This window comes from Ambystoma mexicanum, chromosome 2p (assembly GCF_040938575.1).
Source record: "Ambystoma mexicanum isolate Mex_15411 chromosome 2p, UKY_AmexF1_1, whole genome shotgun sequence".
NCBI lineage: Eukaryota > Metazoa > Chordata > Amphibia > Caudata > Ambystomatidae > Ambystoma > Ambystoma mexicanum.
Genome location: NC_090923.1, coordinates 555,608,095 through 555,625,501, shown reverse-complemented (window position 1 = coordinate 555,625,501; position 17,407 = coordinate 555,608,095). Strand labels below are relative to the sequence as shown.

Sequence of the window (17,407 nt, the reverse complement as noted above, 5' to 3'; positions counted from 1 at the left end):
TCCAGGATGATGAGCCAAATTATCTTCCCCCTTACACAGAAAACGTGATCATGGCGTGTGATTCTGGACTCACCGCGAGGTAGTCATCTTATTCCCAAACATAAAAAGGGTCCATGCAATGTGTGATCCATCTTGAGATTTAGCTTCCTGTTGGACCCTTTGGTAAAATTGTTTGCAAGGAACCTTGTCGGACACCTTCCTAACTGGGCTACTGCTGAACAAGCTTTCCCTACGTCTCAGTTGGGTTTCGGTGGGTATGTCTGCGTCCCCTAATTGTTTGACCCTGATCCTGCTGATGATTAAAGTGGGCAGGTAGAGCAGCCCTTTGTGGATCTTGCCACACAATTTCACTGAATTAATAGAGCAGTGGTGTGGGCAAAGTTAGGAGGCTGGGGGATCCGCCCTACAATACTTAGGCTGATTCAGGTGCTGTATTCAATAGCCTGATTTAGCAAGTTCAGCTAGGAAAGCCTTCCCACAGGGAAAACTCCAACACTGGCTTAAGGCACGACTACCTCAGATCTCCCCTGCTTTTCAACCTTTTAACAGGATATTTGCCCTCAGCCGTGGTATTTGTTAGTACCTTTGCCACCAAATTGGGGCTTACACCAGTTCAGATTCTTCTTCAAATGACAAGGTACTCCTCAGGAGGAGTCCCATTTCACTGCAGCAGAGACCGATACATCTTCAGCAGTACCGTCCTAAGCCTGCTTGCCAGCGCACCATGCTCACCCTTCTCGCTCTCACCGGCACTACTGCTAAAATGGCGCCGGGCTCACCACTCAAGAATACTCCAGAAGGTACTGCGCATGCGCGAGCATCGCATGCGGACCTAAACTCTCTGGCTCCCGGCGGCCGCGGCAATTATCCTTTGAAAATACCCTCTCTTCTTTGACATCAGATACCATACCTCCCCAAGACCGTTGGTGAATGCACCTGGGCAACGGTCGACGCACTACTGGGCCAAATCGGACCCGTGGGGCCCCAACGCCGACTTGGAAAACCATCGGCCGGCTGGCGGACGCGCCACGGCCCACGCAGCGCGACTGGAGACGGCTCCTCGCCCCTCCCCCCTCCGGGGCAGGCCAAAGCAACATTCCCTTGGGAGCTCCGCAGTGATCGCCGGAGTGTCGCCGGAGGGGTAGGCGTGAAGCGCTCCGACACCCCCTCGCCTGGAGGCGGTCTCCCCTCCCCCCCACCCATCAACGAGACAGCACCACCCAGGGTCGAGCTGCGGCACACCGGGACGATCGAGTGCTGCGCTCCCCATCCAGAAGGCATCACGGCGACGGGGGCCGGGGCGCGACCGGACGGGGGTGTGTGCTAGCCCCAGGTCCCACCTTGCCCCCGCGCATCCCCTTGTGGTCCTGATCCGGCGCCGGGGCCCAGGCTGCCTGGGATCGGAACTTTCGTGGCCCGTAACAGCGGCGCGAGGGGAGGCTGCTCCTCGCCCCTCCCCCCCCGGGACACACCAACGCTGCGCAGCCGTGCTACGCGCTGGAGAGGCGCCCACGAGACAACGACGCACTCTCTGGGGAGCTCCGCTGCGATCACCCTAGTGCCACCGGAGAACTACGCGGGAAGCGCCCAGTCGCCTCCCCTCCTGGACCAGCCACAGGCCTTTCATCGGTGGTCTCCCCCCCCCCCATCAGCGAGACCACCCAGGGTTGAGCCGCGGCACACCGGAGAAGATCTAGTGCCGCGCTCCCCATCCGAAAGACACCACGACGGCGGAGACCTGATCACGGCCAGGTAGGGGTGTGAGTGTGCCCCAGGCGCCAACCCCGCTTCCCCCCCCCCCGGTTCTCCACACGACCCCTTATAATCCTGGTCCGGCGACAAGGCCCTGGCGGTGACTGGGACTCCCATGGATCGTAGCAGGCAATAACTGCCCTGGGAACTTTGTGGGGGCAAGACATCTCCCTCGGATCAGGGTTTTACTACACCGGATCTGCAACGGGGGCACGGATTTGAGGGTCGTCCTGCGAGACAGCTCCCCCAGGACATCATAACCACGAGGTGAGCTCCCCCCCACCAGCCTTACCCGCCAGCCGGTACGAGAGAACCACATCCCGCTCTCCTCGAGGCCTGAACGCACCAGGGCCCCCCCGTGTCACTCCTGGCCCAACTTCGTGTTACACTCGTACCGGTGGCCACACTGGGCTAGCCACCCACGACATGGGGAAAGAAAAATCCAAACGCCAAACCCTCCAAAGTAAGATGGACTTTTACACAACTGGGCCCCGTCAGGAAGCGCAGACCCCGGAAGAGGATATTGCCAGTGAGGAGACTCAGGATCCCCCAATCTCTCTCTCCGATCTCATGAAGGCGATTGGGGACTCGAGAACGTCGCTGGAACTCAAAATCGGCGGCCTGTCCTCAGAGGTCTCCCTCATCCGACAGGATCTACGCAACCTCTCCACCAGGGTGGGCGAGGCGGAACAAAGAGTGTCTGTCACAGAAGACACCGTCCATCGCCTGGAACAACACCTCGCCGCAATCGCTCAGAAAGTCTCCCAACTGGAATACCGCGCTGAGGACAATGAGGGGAGAGCGCGGCGCAACAACCTGAGGATCCTCGGAATACCGGAGAAAGAGGAGGGCCCCTGCGCCGAACTGTTCCTTGAGGACTGGCTGACCCACGTCTTTGCCCCTAAAAAGTTATCCAAATTTTTCTCCATTGAAAGAGCACACAGGGTACCCACCGGCCCACCTACCCCTGGAGCCCCACCCAGAACAATGATCGCAAGGCTGCTCAACTATCGAGATCGCGATACGATCCTGCAAATGGCAAGGGCCTCCGGCCCGATCACCTACAATGGATATAAGGTTGGATTCTACCCCGATTACACCAAGGAAGTCCAAAAAGCCCGCCAATCGTTCGACTCGGTTAAGAAGAAACTCCAGTCATTATCAATCAAATACGCCCTGTTCTTCCCGGCACTACTCAAAGTCTACTACGAGGGCACCACCCACCTCTTCCACAACCCCAAGGAGACATGGGACTGGCTTGAAATTCAAATCCTCTCGGGCCCTGGAACGAGGCGTACACCACTGGGCCCGTCCATACAGAAACCCTGGCCTGAGCGACCCTCGCCCCCTCGACCCCTGACTAACGCAGGCGACGGCACGACTGGAATCCCTACAGAAAAGGGATAAACTCTACGCAATGTGGGGACGATTCTGCAACACGTCAATGTGGGATTGCTCACTTAGCGGCCGCCACACCGAGTGCGGTGCGAGCGCTATCGCAGTCCGGGCGACCCCGAAGAAGTTCAATAAGTTAGAAGTTTGATGTTTGGGCGACAGGTGCTCCCAGTTGGGGGGGAAGTACAGGGAGGGGGGCGTTTTAGGCATATAAGGAATCCGATTTATGGATCGAGAAGGCATGACACCGGCGGACACTGGCGAGGGGGGCGCGCACGGCCTCCGGGCGAAATGGCTACTAACACTACTGCTTTCCAAGCGACTGGCGGGTCGTTATGGATCGACCCACGGGCGTCTCCTCTGCGGGAGCACCCCTGCGCTCCCCTGACACTATGCACCTGCCATTGATCCGTCCAGACGACGAGCCACGGCACCCACGCAGATAGGATGACCTCCAACAAGATTTCCTTACTATCCTGGAATGTTAATGGACTAGGCTCCAGCATAAAGCGAAGGCTGGTGCTCCAATATCTTAATCGCTACTCGCCGGACATAGCTCTTTTAAACGAAACACACCTGATCGGTACGAACTCCAATTTTTTCAAAAGGTCCAACTACCCACACACCTACCAGGCCGGATTTACGAAAGGCGCCAGGGGCACGATGATCCTCGTCCACAAACGCGTCCCCCTACAGGTTAGGAAGGTCAGAGCTGACCCCCGAGGCCGTTATGTGTTGCTGCTCGCCAATGTCTGGGGCGAAAAATGGGGCATCGCAGCGATCTATGCCCCTCCCACGCTCACGAAGGAACTACTGTCTGAACTGCGGCATGTCCTCCTGGAGGAAGAGGCCGATCTGTGGGTGATAGGAGGGGACTTTAACGAGGTCATGGACACCGATCTTGATAGATCTCATAGGAGACCCGGAGCCCGCCCCGCCTCCACGCCACTCGCCTTGTTTGCCGAAGCCCTGGGAATGACGGACACTTGGCGTTCACTTCATGGCGATGAGGCCGGTTTCTCATTCTTCTCTGGTGCGCACAAATCGTTCTCCAGGATCGATTATGCCTTCATTCCTAGTAGCATAAACCACAGACTCCTGGAGGCTGAGTTCCTCGCAAGGGGAGTTTCGGACCACTCTCCACTCCTCTTGACCCTAAAGAGCGCTTGCCCAGGTCCGGATCGCAACTGGCGTCTGAACACATACCATCTGCGGCTCCCCGAGATAGCGGAGGAACTGGAAAAAAAGACAACAGAGTTTTTTGACCTCAATGAGGGCTCAGTGGATTGCCCGATCGCGATCTGGGAGGCATATAAGACAGTCCTTCGGGGAGAAGTTATCTCGGCGGTTTCGGCCCACCAAAAAAGACAAACCCAGAAGATCAGAGAGGCAGAGGCATATGTCCTGGAGTGTGAAAAACAGACCCTGGAGCGCAACGACCGAGAGACAAAGGATGCCCTGTCCACGGCACAAGATGCCCTCAGTAACCTGGCCCTGGACACAGCACGAACTGCTCACCAGCTCGTCCGGAGTCAAATCTATGAACGTGGCGACAAAGCAAATAAAACACTGGCCTGGCTGGAGAGGCGGCAACAAAACAGGGGACATGTGCGCGCCATCAAGTCACTGGATGGCACACTACTCACGGACGACCCTGACATTGTCGAAGCATTTGCCGCCTACTATGAGAAGCTCTATACCCCACCTACCGAGAACTCGCCGGCTGCACCCTCCCATTACCTCGACCGGATCGAGATCCCGAAACTCTCGCGACGCCAGTCTGAACTCCTGAATGCGGAACTCACAGAGGCCGAGGTGCAAGAGGCGCTAACACAGCTCCAGCCCGGGAAAACCCCGGGCCCCAACGGCTTCCCCACAGAAACATGGAAATACCTCGGAGGTGGGCTATCGACCCATATGCACCGCATGTTCCTACGTAGCAAAGAACTCGGGGCGCTCCCCCCGGACCTCAGGAAGGCATGCATCATAGTTATACATAAACCTGGGAAACCTCCGGAGGAGTGTGCCTCCTATCGCCCCATCTCATTAATTAATGGGGAAGCCAAGGTCCTCGCCAGAGCACTCGCCAACAGACTACTAAAAGCAATTGAGACCCTTATTCATCCGGACCAGTGTGGATTTATGCCCAACAAGTCCACTCTTATGAACCTACGCAGGGTCCAACTGGCGCTGTGCAGAGCCAAAAAGATACCAGCCCCACTAGCCCTCCTGGCGGTGGACTTTGAAAAGGCATTTGACTCGGTGGGGTGGGACGGTCTGTGGGCGATCATGGACCGGATGAACCTGGGACACGCTTTCATATCCTGGGTCAGGCTGCTATATGCATTCCCAGAGGCCACGGTAAGGGTAAATGGTAGATCCTCCAAATCATTCCCACTGGGTAGGGGTACGAGACAGGGGTGCCCGCTGTCTCCGCTTCTCTTTCTCCTGGCGATCGAACCACTTGCTATTGAGCTCAGAGCTGACACCAACTGGACTGGGTTCGCCTGGCCGGGGGGGGTGAAGACCGCCTTTCGCTATACGCGGACGATCTCCTCGTCTACCTTAGTAACCCTTGCATCTCATGCCCTATTGTTTCCCATATCCTTAGGGAATATCAGAACTTCGCGGGTCTGAAAGTGAATGAAACCAAAACTATTTATTTCCCAGTCCAGGGTGGTCATTCCGCGATCCCTGAGCCCTGCCCATACCACATCTCTATCAGGGAATTTACATACTTAGGCATACGACTCGATCCGACACTTGAAAGGTTCCCCCAACTGAACCTACAACCTGTGCTTGAGCGGTTCAACAGAGACACTTCCCACTGGCAATCACTCCCCCTATCGCTGTTGGGTAGAGCCGCACTTTTTAAGATGATGACCCTCCCCAGACTCCTCCACGTCCTCCAGAACGCCCCATTCTCCATCTCCAAGGAAACCTTTGCACTTATCGATAGGAATCTCCGCACACTATTATGGGGAGGGAAACAATCCAGAATCGCCCTTGATACTCTCCAAAGATCGGTCTGGGAGGGAGGGATCGGCTTGCCCTGCATACGTACATACTACCTTGCAACACAGATCGGCGTGGTAAACGATTGGCTGCATGCAGAGCCCACATTACCGCACATCCGTATCGAGCTGGAGACTATAACCCCGCTATCCCCACTCCAGACATTGTATGCCACCCACGACCAACTCCCGAGGCTTCCCAAGACGATTCACCACGTCCGCCGAGCTTGGCGAGAGGCACACAAACTGGTCGGCTGGAAGGGAATCCCAACACTGTCCCAACCTATATGGCACAACGCACTCCTCCCAGAAGTAGTGAAAATGGGTGCTTTCGCTCACTGGCACGCAAAAGGGATACATACACTGGCACATGTAATACAGGGGGGGCGCCTCCTAGACTTCGAGACTATGCAAGTGCAGTTTGGTCTGACGCCCATGGACCGGTTTCGACACGCACAGTTGGCCCACGCCATCCACGCCCAATTCCCAGACACGACGGACATACCCCCGTGCTCTCCCATTGAGACCAACATCCTCCCCCAAGGCATTCCTGCAAAGGTCACCTCCACTCTCTACCAGGCTCTCAATTCTTTCGGGACTACGCAACTTGATGAGCTCAGGGCGAAATGGGAAAGGGATGTGGGTCAACTGGAGCCGGAAGACTGGGTAGATGCATTGATGTCCCCCAGGGAAATTGGGATAGATAGCAAACTCAGACTAATACAATTGAGAATTCTCCACCGCTCGTATCACTCACGGGCTGCGATGGCCAGGTGGGGGGGACTAGATGATGGGACATGTATCAGATGCCAAATCGAACCCGCCACCTTCTACCATATGATATGGGAATGCCCAGTGTTACAGCTCTTCTGGGGGGACTGTATTAGTAGGATCTCGGCGGCCATGGGAACACCAATCCCTAGGGACCCCAAAATGGTACTCCTGGGCATCTGGGGAGAAGTAGACCTGACAAAACATGAGAAAATGTTCCTGTCAATAGCGCTTGGGGCCGGTAAGAGACTTATCGCGGCTAAATGGGGCTCTGCTGACCCACTGTGCCTGAACCGATGGAGGAATGACCTAGACAGGTGTGCGGCCTCGGAACGCCGGATCTACAATGCGCGGGGTTGCCCCCGCAAATTTGAGAAAATATGGGGCAAATGGCTAGATGCGCAGTAAGCCCCGCCGGTCGATACAGCTCAACATCTTGCTTAACTTCACCTGCCTGCCTTGACATGCAACTGCCCTTGGCCCCTGGCCTGGTGTTGCCCCTCTTGCCTTAGATATTGTTTTTGCTGCTGCTTTGCTATGCCTTTCTCACTTATTGAATGTCGATGATTCATGTTGCTTGTTATGTTGTTATGCTGTAAAACTCAATAAACAGAGTTATAAAAAAAAAAAGAATACTCCAGAAGAGAATATTCATTGGTGCTCTTCTTTGTGGTTCCTGTGATTCTTAAGGCCTTCTCTTGCCCATCTCTCCTCTAAACCAGGACCCGTTTTGGGGCTCCCCGTCACTCTCCACTCCCAGGCTTGCGCTGGTCCCCCATCATTCCCACCTAAACCCTTGTCCAATGTACCTTCTGATTTTCCAAGAAAACGCAGATTAAAAAGTATTGTGATGCAATAGGAGAAGCTGCTATCATCATGCAGTCATTAAAAATCCCAGAAAATCCTGGGTCCGATTCTTCTCTCCAGGCTTGCACCTGCTCCATTGCTTCCACTGACCTAACCATTTCATGGACCTTGGAAACTATTGAATTATATAGGAAATGCTGGAGTGCTCCTCGTCCCAATGGCCTCGAGCTTTACTCAACAATGATGCACTAATGGAATGCCTGCCAGAGTTGATCGGCTCTGATCAGCAAGGCTTTGTCCAAAACAGACACATTGCTGATGAAGTTAGAACATGTGTGCATCTTAGGGACGTGGCCACGCCTCACTCCAGTTACATATATTGATGTAGAGAAGGTGTTTTATCTAATTAGCTGGAGCTATTAGATGGAGGTGTTGACCAAAAGTAAATGTGGTGTTAGCACTACTCTTAAATACAAGCATTGATCAAATCTATAGCTTAGATTTTGGATGGCGAACAGCTCAGTGCTGGCTGAGCACAGGGAAGCCACACAGGAAGGCAGCACAGGAAAAGTTCATATCATGGCAATATCTTTAAGGGGATCATTGGGGCACCAATGGGATGCAACGTGATAATGCTTCACTGTAGCTGAGCTGTAAAATATTCAGGTACTGGCACGTGCATCGGTCTGGTACCTTTAAAGGTGTGCGCCAGGGCTTTAGGTGCAAACTAGTTCATGGAACCTGGGCGATGGTAGGAGCTAGAGCAGACACCTTCACTCAGTCTTAAGCACAGGGCTATCATATAAGATAATATAAAGGCATAATTTGGTTACCGACGGGATGAAGATGTTTTAAAAAAAAAGTATTGGATGCAACATGGGGACGATCAAACCTTTCTTAACTGCTGGTCAGCCTGATCCCATTACACACCACATTTGGAGCAATTGTTGACGACAGTTTGTGTTCCTATATAACTTTTATGCCGGATATCACCTGCTTCTAACCACAGAAATAACAAGTGCTATAATTACCCAATTTAATGGTATTCAATTTACGAACTTGCAAAGGATGAAGGGCTGATTTGGCGCTATGCCGTGATTCAAACATTGAAGTGCAGGCTGGCCGCATGTCTCTGGTGAGTGCTGAACCCAGGAGCTATCCACCCAGGCCAATTAATGTGGCTAGTAGTGTCAGGGGTTTGACCCTGCTGGAGTGTGGGGGGGCAAGGATCTCTCTCAACCTTGGGCAGTGAGTCTACCAGGGCAATGCCAGAGCCAGATCAACCCCAAAGGTTGTGTGGGGGAGTTAAGAGGGACCCCAGTCCCTAGCTCCCAGCATGCAAGGAGCCGTGCATGTATTATGATGTCCCCGTCTTTGTCCGAATGCCTATCAGCCTCTATCCTGGCTGGATCTCTTTCCCTATTCTTTCAGTTGGTTCCCAAGAAACCACAGTGACCAGCATGCTTCAGACTCTTCAGAACCCTAGCATGGATAATGGTTCCCAGGAAGCAGCACTGTCTGGAGAAAAACTACAAGTACCACAATGCATCTACAAACAAGACCCGGCCTGAGACAAGAGGAATATACTGGTGACCCAAACGGGAATGACCTACTTACTTGATCCAGAAGGGGAACAGAGAACAAATGACCACAATGGCTGCATGGCAAAGATGGAGGCAGAATAAGGGTTGGGGCTAGAGATACTGAAGAAGACTTCCAGGGGAGGTCCCAGCCCAGTGGGGGATAGATCAGACAGAGATTGACCCAGCGAGGCAGACAACTCTAACCAATGGACGTGGAGGGAAGCTTCTAGGTAGGAAGGGGGAAACTATAAATAGTCAGCTGGCAGTGAGAGGTGTATGGGTGCAGAGAGTGGGTGAAGGAAAATGAAAAGACTAAAGAGGAGTGTGTAGCAGTGCAAGAGGACTTGGAGGATACTTTTGTGTGTATGCAGAGAGATGAGGTAAGGTGTTGGGGCTGAGAAAGGGCTACCAATTGGGTGTGAGTGGGAGACATGTTGGAAGTCATTTTTGAGGGGGACTATGAGGTGGGTTACAAGTAGGAGAGAGAGAGGAGAGGGAAAGGAGAGGCAAGCGGGCAAAGGAGGGTAGAGGATGGGTAGTGTTAATAGGAGTGAGATTTGAAGGCAAGTGGATAGGAACAGGAAGGAGTTTGAAGGTGGAGGCAGGAGAAGTAGGGAGATAATTAAGACCAAGGGTAGTGAGAGAAGAGAAAGCAAGAAGGAGCTGGATGCTAGAGAGAGGGCAAGTGAGAGAGAAAGCAGTAAAACCAGGAGATGGAGTGTGGAGAGGGAGAGAGAGTGACGAAGTGGAAGGTGAAAAAGAGAGGAGACAGGCGAATGTGAAACATTTTGAGAGCCTGTCATCTGGAGTACAAGGGCACCGGGAAAACCTGACTTCCCAGCTAGGTCACCTATGAAGTCCCAGAGGGAGTCAGAGAGATAAGGCAACTGCCTTTAGGGCCTCCATAGGACCGGGATATAGGGGTACACTGTCTCTAGTGAATTGGCACTGCATTATGACCTGCTGGGAGTAGCGAGACTGGACTAGGAAGGTGGGAACCCCCCTAAAAGTTTCAGGGAAAGTTGCACAGGAATTCCACCTCATCAGCAAACCCTAATTGTCTGCTTTTGTAACGTTTTTTTTTTTACATTAAAACTGTAAACGTATTGGATTTGTATTGTGATATATTGAGCAGATTGTCACAGTAAGGACATGGAGCAGTATCGAAACTGACCAAGTCATGCTATGCTTTTAAATACAGGCGCTGGTATTCTGTGGGATATTGCAACAAATGTTGCACAACAGAGAGTTGCATTCCCTAATGAGGTTGAGGTGAATGGGTCTCTTAGGGTGAAAATGGAGACAGGACCTCTGGCACTTTGAAGGATTTAGGCCATAAAGAATTGTGGGATATATGTAAACACACATGGGATAAGGTGGCCTGTATCTCTACTAACAAAGTGAAACTTGGAAGGCAGGCAGCTTTCGCTGAAGTATGATGGCCAGAAAGGATGCAAAAGAGAGGAAGAGGGGATCACCATATATTGTCTAGTCATAGAGCCTGTCAAGTGTGTATAGTATATGGAAACAAATCAGTGCAATACTAATCTCTATGGACACAGGTATCTCTTTAAACTCAGTGTCTCATCAGGAGTCTGGCGGTATCCCTGTGTCAATACCGCCAGTGCAAATAGTGTTACCGCTACACGCCAGATCACGAGTAGCGGTACATCAGTAAGTTCCCATTCCCATTGACCCAATGGGGTTGGGGGCGCTATTACCGCCAGCGGTAATTGCATCGGCGGTAATAGCATCGAAAACAGGTGGTAAGGGGAAATGTTTACTTCCAGCAAAAAGGAGGTAAAACTCCCACTTACCGCCCGACTCATAATTGTGCCAACCCTTAAATGCAGCAGCAATAGCGTTACCGCCGCATTTAAGGGCTCATGGTGAGGCCCACGTGTGCCGCTGAGTTCATTAAAGCTGTGCTGCACATAATGTGAATATAATGAACCTGATACATCTTTTAATACAACTAAAGATTGTTTCAGTTATTTGTGATGTGTATCAATTTTAACAGTGCACTTCTCTTCTTTTTTTTACGTAGTTATGTGGGCTGGGAAGAATGTCAGCTAGTTTGTGATCGGCTCCTTAATATGTGTGATAAAATAACACAGATGTCACACATGTTCGAGCAGGGACTTGAATTCATATGAGAGAAATGCAGAGATATGAAGACTTTTTGTTAATGAGGACTTTGAATTGCGGTTTGACTTTGCTGCTTTGATGGGCTTTAAGAATCGATGGCAGGACTTTCCATAAGAGGCCTTTACGAAATTGGGCACCTAAAAAGCTTTAAACTTCTATTAGAGAAATGCACAGATGGCAGGACTTTTCCAAAATTGAGATTGGCCTTCCCATAATCATAGGGCCATTTTAATTTACAGACGGCAAGACCTTTTAGAGTTGTCGGTGACAGATGGAAAGAGCTTTTACAGGAGAACACACACACACCACTCCATGAAAAGTCACTATTAGGACAATACAAGCACAGCAGGAAATGTGCAAGGCTCCTATAAGTACAGGGAGACGTTTACGCCTGTAGGTGCAGCCGGCTGCATTGTCTAGCGGAGGTGAGAGCAAGTGTAGATATGGCTCTGTGTGTGGGGGAGATGGGTGGGAACAATTGGTGATCCTCTACGATATATCTATTGCAATTAGAAGACTTGAGGGTAGCCCTCCCGCAGAGTGTCTAGAAGAATCTACGAGGGTAGCTGGTCTTTTTCTACAGACTTTCTGACGACACAGCAACATTGAAGATAATCTCAATCGGGGCTCTTGGTACGTATAAATACACCACTTGGTGAACATCTGCCACAGACACGGCTATCTGCCTACTCACAGTAGAATGCAGCTACGACCTGTGAGAAAATTCGGGCTAGCTGGATACTTAAGGTTTTTAAGCCTACTTATACTAGATTACACCTCAACACCTCTGACATCACTATGCAGCGAAGACCCATGGCAAATTTGGCACGCTGGACACAGCGAGTCTCTAGCTCCCACGCCATCCCCTGATTCCTCTCAACACCCATCCACATGCATGACCTCATGGGTTGCTTCTACCGGAGCCAGGCCAGCCCTGCTAAGCCTTATTTGGCCAAATGCACACACACACATTCTAATCCTACTCCGTGATCTCCAACACTCTGCACTTCGGTCTCCAAGGGCGCTCCCACCACCAGCGCATTGAGACTATAATAATGGTAAAAGGCGCTTTATAAAGGACAACTATTATGCAATGCAATGTGGCCCTTATGTCTGGGTGAGTGGCGGAAACCGGAGATACGGCTTTGAGGCCTGCCAGTATATCAGAGCCCCCACTAGCAAACTCAGGTTTCTCTGGTCTGGTAAAAATGTTGGTGCTGGTATTAACAGCAATTTCTCTGGCATTTTTACCAGACCAGGGACCTCATAATGAGGCCCTATATCTGTTTGTCTGAAACTTGCAGGTAAAAGAAACCTGAATAGTCCCTTGCAATGTGTTTAAAATGTAGTCTGCAGACCACTGACGGACTGTCTGTAGGACAGAAGAGAGAGACATGTGCTGCGCTCCTCTCAATTTATTTCCTAATTGGGGCACAAGTTCCCTGCCAGGAGAGATCATCCCCTCTCATCACGCAGCCAGTGGAAAGGGAGAATGAATCATTTCTTTGTTCACACTCCTGCTGGAAAATCTGTCGGCTCGGGGCAAAGGCTAGGGGTAAATGGGATTTGGGGGAGACCTGGAAGAGTTTCTGCTGGGGGCCTCATTGTGGAGACTACCGTGGCTCTGCCCAGACTAGTCCAGGCCCACTTAAAGCCCTGCAGATGCACCCTTTGCTAGCTACCCTGACGTATGCCTCCCCAGCATGGATGACCTGACGGGAGCGACACCGGATGAGTCTTCAGAAATCCCAGAACAAGGCCCTGCGGATAGCGGCTGGGGCCACTCTTCACAACGACAGCTGACCTTCACAGAGAACTGGACATCGAGACATCGAGATGTTGTACGAACATCTAGCGAAGCCGAGCAAGAACTTCTGCCAAGGAATGGATCAGAACGGGAGCCCTCTGGTCAGGAGAGTCACTGCCACCACTGCATACCCTTTTGACCGCTACCCGCATCACGGCGAAGACCCTATGAAACCAGCCTTACTGTGACAAGACCACACAGACCATGAAGAAACCCAACCCACGACTACACACTTAACCCGAGAGGATGGAGCAATGAGGCTCAAGCCACGGGAATCCAATAATCACTGCTGATGGATACAATCTGTCAGAAAGAAGCCCTTTGCAAGCAGTATGAAAAACAGGATGAAACTGACACAGAGTGAGATGTGAAGAGGGGATTGAAAAATAAAAAACGTATTTCGCTAGATGGGTCTGCTGCTGCTCAGTAAACAACGAATGCTGCTTCTACCTGCATTACAGAGATGATGTACCCAGAATCATAAAGGTAGTGGAAATGACAACACATGACCCGTGAACTTGACAACATCACAGGAAGAGGCATTTAGATCAACAGAACATTCCTACAGTAATAAATAAAATAATGTAAAATATACCCCAAAAGAAAACATTTCTGGTATTACTCCCATCAAGAATGTCTAACAAATTGAGCAGACTGCGTGAGTTGCCACATTTATTGGCTACAAAACTATAGATTTCAGTGGTGTCTCCAGGAGAAACTGATGAAAAAATGTAAGGTCTGCCAGAGTACACATGAACATTATTCCTCTGCAGCAGCAAATACATCTGCATGCCCATCAAAATAGCCCAACAGATACAACTGCCTGGCCATCAAAATAGCCCAGCAGATACAACCGCGTGGCCATCAAAATAGCCCAGCAAATACAACTGCGTGCCCATCAAAATAGCCCAGCAAATACAACCGCGTGGCCATCAAAATAGCCCAGCAAATACAACTGCGTGCCCATCAAAATAGCCCAGCAAATACAACCGCGTGGCCATCAAAATAGCCCAGCAAATACAACCTCGTGCCCATCAAAATAGCCCAGCAGATACAACCGCGTGGCCATCAAAATAGCCCAGCAAATACAACTGCGTGCCCATCAAAATAGCCCAGCAAATACAACCGCGTGGCCATCAAAATAGCCCAGCAAATACAACCTCGTGCCCATCAAAATAGCCCAGCAGATACAACCGCCTGGCCATCAAAATAGCCCAGCAAATACAACCGTGTGCCCATCAAAATTGCCCAGCAGATACAACCGCGTGGCCATCAAAATAGCCCAGCAAATTCAACCGCGTGCCCATCAAAATAGCCCAGCAAATACAACTGTGTGGCCATCAAAATAGCCCAGCAAATACAACCGCGTGGCCATCAAAATAGCCCAGCAAATACAACCGTGTGCCCATCAAAATAGCCCAGCAAATACAACCATGTGGCCATCAAAATAGCCCAGCAAATACAACTGCGTGCCGATTAAAAAATAGCCCAGCAAATACAGCCGCATGAACATCAAAATAGCCCAGCAACTACAACCGCGTACCCATCAAAATAGCCCGTGCATCAAAAAAAAAGTGCATGCACAAAAGACAAATGTGGATGTCATAGGAGACTAGGGGCCTAATTCACAGAACATTTTCCTATGGCATTGCGCCATTATAAAACACTTCCATGAATCAGGCCCTAGGTGTGCATAAGACATATTGCGATCCTGTGGAAAATGTGGCACTTTCAATTCTCTGCCAGGAGAAATAGTTTCTCAAAACAATTCCGATCAATGTATATCACAGCACAGGAATGAAAACGAAATAGCAACAGAACTGCTGCCGTAACTTGCCTAGTTGCTACTGTTATCTACCAGAGTAGTGCTCAAACATGCCAAAGTGCTGCCAGTGGCGTTCGAGCCCCGATCAGTGTGCCATAGTGGTGCAGAATCAGTCTGGCGTAGTGCTCAATGCACCAGAGAGCCACCAGTAACATCAAGGTGCTGGCCCCTCCTATGCCTTCCCTGTGCCTTTTGCTCTGAGACTTGAGCATAAATGTTCGAACGGGCTGGAGCACCACACCTGGTGGTGTGTGGCAAGGGCTCCTGTGGTGAGGGGGCTATTAACCCATTGGGCTGTTGAAGTCCCTGCCTTCCTCTAAACCCGGACGTTAAGCAGTCATTCCACCTTCCTTTGGTCTATTAAGATGCATGTTTCATCCCAGTTCAAAGGTTATTTGTTTTCACAAAGAGATGCTAATCATTTGAGGTGTGGGCCATCTAAATGCTGAGCCATGCAGTAGTCTTTGGCTTCAGCTTAGGGGTATATGGATAGCGCCTGGGAAGGGTTTTTGTCTTCTACTATTGCATGTTTCCTGCTGCCATGTTATTCACGTTTTAACGTTTATATCTGCTCTGCCAGGTGCAGAATTTGCCTGTCTCTTGCTGTAACACCCATTTCCCATTGGCACCCATAGACTGGGAGTGTGTTGCTTTGTGCTTCCAACCTCCTGAATTTGGGAGGGATTAAGCCGGCCTAAACCAGTATCTGGCTCGACCACTGCGTGATGAGCAGGTGAGAGTGAGAAATCCAACTCCTCATAACCAAATAACCGCTGTGTTTCCTCTGCTATGATCTTCACTTCCTGTTAGGGCTCATTGAGAGCAGTACCTCAAGGTCTCCAGCCCAGCCAACAGGACAAGGTTTGGAAGATATAGGTGCAATGGGGAGACAACCATCACTCTCAGAGAGCAAACAGGCACTTTGAAAAGCCCATGACTTTGCTTTACTAGCTTTGGCAGGTGAATTCCAATTAGGGCTGTGGATCGTTAAAGGTCATGTACCACCCCCACAGGAGGGGTGAAAACCATTTTCACACCGGGGTGTATCAGGGGTGAGAATGCTTTCTTTTTTTTTTCTCTGGAGACTGACGTCGCTTGCGCAGCTAATCTCACTAGAAAGGAAAGAAAAGATGGGCACTGCCATGTGAAAAATTGAATGAGTCCCTTTTCAATTTCTATGGTGAGTGGGGAGGGTGGACAGTTGTGGGGAAGAGGTTTGTTTTGGGGTGGGTGGGGAGGCAACAGGGAGAGGTTCACTGTTGCCTCACCACATTAAAAAAAAAAGATTGTGCCACCGAGGAAGGCCCTCGGGTGGCTGGAAACAGTGGGTTAAGAATATGGCGTTAATCCCCCATTCCATGGGCTGGAAAGGGGGTAACGCCCCAGGCTGACAAAGTTATTGGCCTGAGTGGAGTGGGGGCCTATAACGAGGGCACTGGGCAATTACCCCCCCCCCCGCCCGTTCAAGCAGGGATTAATACTATTAGTACCCTGGGTGACCAAAGCGGTAACCCGGGGTGCTAAAAAAAGAATTTTCCTTCATTCAATGGGACACTGCGCGCCTCCCATTGAATGAAGGAAAATACTTTACCAAGTTGGCTGCCATGGTTATTGAAGGTGGGGATCCATACGGAGCCCCTCGTCTATGTCCGTGGCAGTTAGAAAAGGCAAGCTGCTGCTGCCGACGCAACATCCAGGCAAGTGGGGAGGGAGGCTGGGATTTAAAACAACAAAAAATAGCTATGGGAGAGAGGGCGGGGGGAAAGATGGCAGCCCAAGGCGGGGAGGCAGCCTGCGGGTTCCGTGTAACGCAGGCTGAGGTAAAAAGGTTTCAGCCCATGATCTGCGGAAACCATGATTCACTGCACCCCCGCCCCAGAAGCTAAAGTGCATTCTCACCCGCAGTTCCAGCCACATGATTGCATAAGCGCCCTTCCCCGGGTGCGAATGGCTTATACATCACATGGTTGCACCAGTGGGCATATGGATAACACGACCGAGCCAAAGACTAGCCATTGGAACATCTGGAGATCACTTAATGAACCCCTGCCATCTGTTTCATTCTCGCCTGAATGAGTTATTTCAGTCTCGTGCCTGTTATTGTGGCACCAAGGTCTTGCTATCGCCACTTAAGGAGGGGATAGCAACTAGAGATATGGCAATCTGAAGGTGGACAGTCTCACAGGTCACACAAGCACAGCTTCCTGGGTTCATATAGATGACCACAATAGAGACTTCACCTCCAGGTCATCACAGATAGATGGGCGAGAGGGGAGGGTGGGTGAGTTGGTAGAAACTGTGGGGT

At 51.1% G+C, this 17,407-nt stretch overlaps 1 protein-coding gene across 4 annotated transcripts in view; it reads right to left on the bottom strand.

Annotated features, from left to right (window-relative positions):
* Window positions 1-17,407, bottom strand: part of PCBP4 (poly(rC) binding protein 4) — a 263,525-nt gene that overhangs the window by 222,740 nt on the left and 23,378 nt on the right. The window lies entirely within an intron of this gene.